At 49.1% G+C, this 7,128-nt stretch overlaps 1 long non-coding RNA gene across 1 annotated transcript in view; it reads left to right on the top strand.

Annotated features, from left to right (window-relative positions):
• Nucleotides 1-652: 652 nt before the first annotated feature.
• Nucleotides 653-7,128, top strand: part of LOC133113997 (uncharacterized) — a 13,996-nt gene continuing 7,520 nt past the window's right edge. Inside the window, exon 1 of the long non-coding RNA XR_009705526.1 lies at nucleotides 653-825. This is a non-coding gene — a long non-coding RNA (uncharacterized LOC133113997). The remainder of the gene's footprint in view (nucleotides 826-7,128) is intronic.

The raw sequence follows: 7,128 nt of genomic DNA on the forward strand, positions 1-7,128 counted from the left end.
GACGAGTGGTTGGTCGGACTCGGTATTTTTCGGGACCGCAATGCATGCTGGGGATGCAGGCCCCAGGGGTGGATCTAGCCTCTCCCATCCAGCTACGTCCCTACTCCATTATCAAGGCTACAAACCAGCTACCACGTGCAAGATAGCTAGTGAGCATTTAAACATATTTGCAAGTTTAATTTTCTTTTACCACCAAAAAATCGTGTACTATCACAGCAACAAGAAAAAGCACCTCCAATATTGAATACAGTTCGGTAAAACTGTCAACATGCTCACTCCATAGGAAATGAAACCTTTTTTTTCTCATTCGATCATTTGTTTATGCAATCAAAAGCGGTCATAAAATATCAAATAACATCGTAACCTTTAATATGATAATGAAGCTAAATGTGTCCTCTGCGAGATTCCGTGGTTATTTTTCGTCAAAGCCGACTCATTTTCGTGATATAATCATAGTTTCAATGGGCTCATTGCAATCGCTTATTTTTTCGAGAGGTATATGACTGCGGGAGGGCGCGAGAGACATCTTCTTCTTCGTCTTTGTTTATAACGGCGGATGGAAAAGTTAGAAGTGCATTACCGCCACCTACTGAATATATACGATCGTGTCTTTGGAATGTATTTTCGCCAAAAGCGTTTCACTCTCGGCAGACACGGATAGTCGCCGCATACGCCTATTTCACCAAGACCGGCGGAAGGAGTACAGATGTTCTTCCGTAACTGGAGATGCCAACATCTCAACGCTAAAAACCAGGGACCGTGTGCTTATGGTTCTGCACATCACTCCAAATTCACGTTTCCCCTCTAGTGTTGATGAGTTTCGGGGTAATGTGAGGTCGTCGAAGTGCTAAAGTTATTTTAGTAGATATAATCCTAGGAGGTAAAGCGGATGTACCGAGAACGATTCGGCTATACTGCTCCCTATTAAATAGAGCGGCGAAGGCAAACTACATTACGTTGAAGTGTGAATTATATAGTTGCTATGCTAAACCCTTCCCTTTAATCAATACAATTTTTTTTTTTGCGAGATTAAAAGTGGCAGTGTTGAAAATTGTCAGCATACAGTGCAGTCTGTAAGTATGTGGACAGTCGCACAGTAGTATTCTGTTCTTTAGGCTCTGTACTCCAGCACATTGGATTTGTAATGAAACGAAGAGTACGCGGTTAAAGTGCAGACTGCCATCTTTCGGTTCACCGGGGCGCCGGCTCTTCCCTCGTGTCTTCCGGTCTCGTTAGAGTTCATTTTCATAATTGGCTCCCTTCATTCTGCACATGTTTACCTAATTTAGGTTATTGTCTGCGTGTGTGTCAGGGTGTGTATATGTTCCCCGCTCCTGTTGTGCTTGTTGTCTTTGTTTTTAACTTGGTCATCCCCAGCCCCTTTTTATACATAGTGCATTATAGGGGACCGAAAGTAATCGGACAGTTGGCGTCTCAGCTGTTTCTGATTAGTCAGGTGTATTCAATTGCTTCCTTAGTGCAGCCATAAGAAACCTTTCAGTATCTAGTCTTGATTCTAGGCTTTTGATTGCCTTTTGGAGTCTGTCAACATGAGGACTCCACAGTGGGTTAATGATTCACCTCTGCGATGTAAAATAGGTTTTTCAGGACAACTCATTTAATAACACATTCTGTCCAGATTCATGTACCACCTTCTCCTTGTACTTTTCCCTCCTCTCTCTGCTCACGACATTACCCTCGCATTTGGTGAGGAAATGCAGCTCTGTCTCTGTTTCATGTTTGTCACAGTGGGAGCACAGCCTCTCTTCTCTGGGCAGCCAGGTCTCTATTGCTAGACGGTGCTGGCTGAGTCTGTACTTTGTCGATGTTTGCCTGACTCTATAACTCTTCACTGTGGTCAGATGGTACACAGTGTATTGTCTTTTTAGGCCTCAATAGCATTCAGTAAGTAATGTAATTTTGTTTTTGTTGCTTTATAATGTGATTGATTGTAATAGGTACATTCCGTATGCAGTTGTCCTGAAACTAAGAGAAGGGACTCTTCTGTGGGTTCTGCTCTTGGCAAAGTTAGATCACTGACCCTCAGGACCGGCTGAGTTAAGGGACTGCTCTCTGTTCTCTGTTCTCTGTTCTCTGTTCTCTGTTCTCTGCTCTCTGTTCTCTGCTCTCTGTTCTCTGTTCTCTGTTCTCTGTTCTCTGCTCTCTGCTCTCTGCTCTCTGCTCTCTGCTCTCTGCTCTCTGGACTCTGTTCTTGGCATTGCAGGGCTTTGTAATGGTATGAAAGGAGGCCGCTGTTGCCTTTTTCCAATTTTGATTAGAAGTGGATATTTGCATAATTGTGCCCGGCATGCATTGTTTGTAGTTTTCCGCTGTACTTGTAAGATGTTCTTAGAAAACTTTGCATACCAGGTTTCATTCAGGTTTTTGTCCCATTGAGCAAAGTTGACTGTGATTTTCAACAGTTTCTAGAGTTTGCAGAGAATGTTGTGAGAAAAAAACAAAACATCCAGTGAGCAGCAGTTGTGTGGGCAAAAAAGCCTTGCTAATGAGAGAGGAGAATGGCCAGACTGGTCAAAGCTGACAGGAAGGTGACAGTAATGCAAATAACCACACATTACAACAGCGGTATGCAGAAGAGCATCTATGAACACACCATGCATCAAAACTCTTAAGTGGATAGGCTACAGCAGCAGAAGACCAATAAGTCTAACAAATACCTAATAAAGTGCTCACTGAGTGTATGAATACAGTACATATGCATTCATTCTGAAAATGAGGAGCACTGGTAATACAGAGATCGTCCTGCAGTTTCACCAAGGTGCCACTCGGTGGTGCTATTGGCTTGCCTCAGTTCTCAGGTCTCTGTGTCAGCTGCATGTTGAGAGGCTCAGACTCCAGTGAGGCGCCAACATCTGAACATACTGCCTGGGAGATGTGTGTTTGTGCTCTGATCACGTAGTGCCCGGGTACACTCACACACACACACACACACACACACACACACACACACACACACACACACACCTCACTCACACACTCTCACACACACACATACACACTCACACACTCTCACACATACACACACACACACACATACACATGCACACACACTCACACACATACACACTCACTCACACACACACACACACACACACACACACACACACATACACATACACATACACACTCACTCACACACACTCACTACAGTCATGTACCTTAGCCACGGGGCTACAGTCATGTACCTTGGCCGCTAGGTTACAGTCATGTAGCTTAGCCACTAGGTTACAGTCATGTGCATTAGCCACTAGGTTACAGTCATGTACCTTAGGCGCTAGGCTACAGTCATGTACCTTAGCCACTAGGCTAGTCATGTACCTTAGCCACTAGGTTACAGTCATGTGCGTTAGCCACTAGGTTACAGTCATGTACCTTAGGCGCTAGGCTACAGTCATGTACCTTAGCCACTAGGCTAGTTATGTACCTTAGGTGCTAGGCTACAGTCATGTACCTTAGCCACTAGGCTAGTCATGTACCTTAGTCACTAGGCTACAGTCATGTACCTTAGTCACTAGGCTACAGTCATGCACCTTAGTCACTAGGCTGCAGTCATGTACCTTAGGCGCTAGGCTACAGTCATGTACCTTAGTCACTAGGCTACAGTCATGTACCTTAGGCGCTAGGCTACAGTCATGTACCTTAGGCGCTAGGCTACAGTCATGCACCTTAGGCACTAGGCTACAGTCATGTACCTTAGTCACTAGGCTACAGTCATGTACCTTAGGCGCTAGGCTACAGTCATGTACCTTAGGCGCTAGGCTACAGTCAAGTACCTTAGGCGCTAGGCTACAGTCATGTACCTGTATGTGTCTATCGGGCAGGAGAGAGCCGGAATGGCGGCTCTGTGGCTCTGCGCAGCTCTGCACTTGTGCATTGATTTAGACACAGAAATGTGCTGTTCTGTTGAATTCCACGTTCCTGAGCCGCGTGTGTTGCCCTGTGTGCTGGCGCGGAGGCCATGCAGTGGCAGCTGGCAGGTTAACAGCCTTTGACGTCCATGTTCCTCTTGTACAAACCGCCTTCTTCCCCACACACTGTTGCCTGATATTCTAACGTGTGGCTCCGTCTTTTCAGTTGGCAAGTGTGCATGGGAATTGTTGGAAAGGTCAGGGATATATTTAAAGATAAAAACTCAGTCAGAACTTTAATGATCTGTGGTAATGTGGGACAGAGCAGGGGAGGGGGTATTAATGAAGGGCTGCAGAGAGAGAGAGAGAGAGAGGGGGAGAGAGAGAGAGGAGAGAGAGGGGAGAGGGGGGGAGAGAGAGAGAGGGGGGGGAGAGAGAGAGAGGGGAGAGGGGGGGAGAGAGAGAGAGGGGAGAGGGGGGGGAGAGAGAGGGGAGGAGAGGAGGAGAGGGGGGAGAGAGAGAGAACAGACTGAAAGCAGAGACAGGAATGGGGAGCAGTTGGGCAGACGGTATTGCGTGTGAACGAGTGAACAGAGGAAGTGGGGAAAGGACAGACAACCGCCACAGTGCCCCCCCCCCCCCCTGCACCCACCCTCCCAACCCCCCCGCACTGCGAGCCAAGGCTGCACCTCCCTCTGCTGTCAGACATGATGAGGTGCCCAACGCACACAACAAGCACACAGAACAGTGTGTGTGTCTGTTTGTGTGTGTGTGTGTGTGCGTGTGTGTGTGTGTGGGTGTGCACATGTGTGTGTATGTGTGTGTGTGTGTGTATGCGTGCGTGTGTGTGTGTGTGTGTGTGTGCGTGTTGTGTGTGTGCTGTGTGTGTGCGTGCGTCTGTGTGCGCATATATGAATGTATGTGTGCATCTGTGTGTGTGTGTGTGTGTGCATATATGAGTGTATGTGTGCATCTGTGTGTGTGTGCGTGCTGTGTGTGTGTGTGTGTGCGCGCTGTGTGTGTGTGTGTGTGTGTGTGCGCGCTGTGTGTGTGTGTGTGTGTGTGCAGCTCTCAGTATTTGCAGTGTTACCCCCTCCTCTCTCCTGTTCTCCCCATGTCATCTTTACTGCGTTAAAGAAACTGTTGAGTTCGCATCATTGCGTCAAATGAGTTTTCCTGCTGATTTAATTTACAGCATTGAAAGTGGTGCAGAGTTGTAAAAGGTTGTAAAAGAAAAGAACCTTACTACAATATTTTTACCATGGTAAAAAACAGAAGCAATCGCATGGTGTTCTAGGTTGGTCGCAGTCCTTGTCTTTGGTTTCCTGTGATGACCTTTGAAAGGCGGGTGTTGGGGGAATATTTGTGATGTAAAATAAACTCTGATGGAGGGGATATCTCCGCCGGGCCCAGCCCTCCTCACACACGCCTCCTCACACACGCCTCACTCAGTGCCCATCTGATGAGGGCGCTGGGGTGACACAGGGAGGTTGTGGAAGGGGCCCAGATTTGGGGAGGGGCTCAAGGGTGGGGGTGAGAGAGATGGGCTCAAGTCCAGCTGTTCCACTCCTCTTCCTCATCTTCCTCTTCCTCCTCCTCAGCCTCGCTGGCTCAGAGCAGTCAGAGAGGGGGATTGTGGGATTGGGTGTTAGCACTGAGTGTGTGTGCATGTGTGTGTGTGTTTGAGGATGTGTGCACATGTGTGTCAGTGTTTGTTTGTGTGAGTCAGTGTGTGTGTCACCCTTTCTTCCTGTCTGTGTGCCTCTGCTGAGAGAACGTTGGGGGGGGGGGGGGGGGGGGGGTACCTGTTACACCCTCAAACCCCCCACGCTGCTGAGTGGCCAAAGCAAGTCCTAAAGGTGCAGCTCGCTGGTGAAGAGCCTCGCTGATAACCTCTCTGTCTGTGTGGCATGCAGGGCCAGACCCCCTCATAGGGCCAGTGCCCCCCCTCACAGGGCCCCCCCCCCCCCCCCCCCCCCCCCTCACAGGGACGTGTTGTGACGGCGCTTTCTACCGTTTGTCTCTGGAGCCTTGCATCGTGTGCCAGTCTTATTCTTTCACTGTGCTTGTGATGATGGCGCTCTCGTGTAACTGAAACGGGCGTTACCCTGTGACCCCCCCGCCCCCGCCCGATGGCATCAGAACAGAAAGGTGCTCCAGCGTAGCTCGCTCTCAGACGACCGCGACGGCAAAGTTTCACTTCCCTCTTCTCGCGAAAACCGCACTTGTATTCGTCACCACAAGTTCCCCTGTCGAAAAACGTGTGTGCGCCTAAACCCCCCCCACCACCCCCCCTGCCCACAGCAACGAACAGAATGTGCCATGTGCCTGAAGAAAAGGCCGGTTTTGAACTTGGATGAGCTGTGACCTTTGACCTTTAAATGTGAGTCACCCTGCAGGCACGCATCCGCCCAGTGCGGTGCGATCCGGTACTGTTCACCATCGTCTGGGTCTCTGCGGTGCGATCCGGTACTGTTCACCATCGTCTGGGTCTCTACGGTGCGATCCGGTACTGTTCACCATCGTCTGGGTCTCTGCGGTGCGATCCGGTACTGTTCACCATCGTCTGGGTCTCTGCGGTGCGATCCGGTACTGTTCACCATCGTCTGGGTCTCTGCGGTGCGATCCGGTACTGTTCACCATCGTCTGGGTCTCTGCGGTGCGATCCGGTACTGTTCACCATCGTCTGGGTCTCTGCGGTGCGATCCGGTACTGTTCACCATCGTCTGGGTCTCTACGGTGCGATCCGGTACTGTTCACCATCGTCTGGGTCTCTGCGGTGCGATCCGGTACTGTTCACCATCGTCTGGGTCTCTGCGGTGCGATGCGGTACTGTTCACCATCGTCTGGGTCTCTGCGGTGCGATGCGGTACTGTTCAGCATCGTCTGGGTCTCTGCGGTGCGATGCGGTACTGTTCAGCATCGTCTGGGTCTCTGCGGTGCGATGCGGTACTGTTCACCATCGTCTGGGTCTCTGCGGTGCGATCCGGTACTACAAAATCACAATCTGCGTTTTTTTTTGTTTAATGCCTCCATATCTGCCAAGTTATTGTGTTATAAGGACAATAAAGACAATAATTTGTCGATGAATTTTGAACGCAGTAATGGTTTAACTGGAGGGTGGTGTGTTAATGTTGAACACAGTAATGGTTAAACTGTGTTAATGTTGCTCTGAAACGCAGTAGCAGTATAACTGTGTTAATGTTGAATGTTGAAACGCAAGTAGCAGTATAACTGTGTTAATGTTGAATGTTGAAAC

This window comes from Conger conger, chromosome 16, assembly GCF_963514075.1.
Source record: "Conger conger chromosome 16, fConCon1.1, whole genome shotgun sequence".
NCBI classification, from domain to species: Eukaryota; Metazoa; Chordata; class Actinopteri; order Anguilliformes; family Congridae; genus Conger; species Conger conger.